The sequence below is a fragment of the Wasmannia auropunctata genome, unplaced genomic scaffold, assembly GCF_000956235.1.
Source record: "Wasmannia auropunctata unplaced genomic scaffold, wasmannia.A_1.0 LD336106.1, whole genome shotgun sequence".
Taxonomy (NCBI): domain Eukaryota; kingdom Metazoa; phylum Arthropoda; class Insecta; order Hymenoptera; family Formicidae; genus Wasmannia; species Wasmannia auropunctata.
Genome location: NW_012026784.1, coordinates 3,792,365 through 3,792,777, shown reverse-complemented (window position 1 = coordinate 3,792,777; position 413 = coordinate 3,792,365). Strand labels below are relative to the sequence as shown.

Sequence of the window (413 nt, the reverse complement as noted above, 5' to 3'; positions counted from 1 at the left end):
TTTATACCAATTTACATTTTATTTAAACAAATGTTAACAATTTTTGATAAAAAATAAATTTTCAAAAAAAATGATGCTTTGCGCGCGGTGCGTATTAAACTCCATACATCGTCCAATAACATTTATACCAAATTACATTTTAATTAAACAAATTTTAACAATTTTCAATAAAATGACGTTTTAATCAGGTCATATTGAATCGGCAATTTTTAAATAAAATCACGACTTTTTAGAAAATAGCCACATAATTTATCTCTAAGATAAGCCCAGAAAGAAGTCGATATTTTTATTTCTCTGGAAGATATGAATTTTTAAACATTAAGGAAAAAAAGCTTCAATGCAGATAACATGGCATTTAATTTTAAGATAAAATTTTTTTTGTAAAATTTTTATATCAGTTGATTTATAAACTA

The 413-nt window shown here is 23.0% G+C and overlaps 1 protein-coding gene across 1 annotated transcript in view; it reads right to left on the bottom strand.

Moving 5' to 3' along the window:
* LOC105456816 overlaps nt 1-413 on the bottom strand; it is a 4,300-nt gene that overhangs the window by 1,174 nt on the left and 2,713 nt on the right. The window lies entirely within an intron of this gene.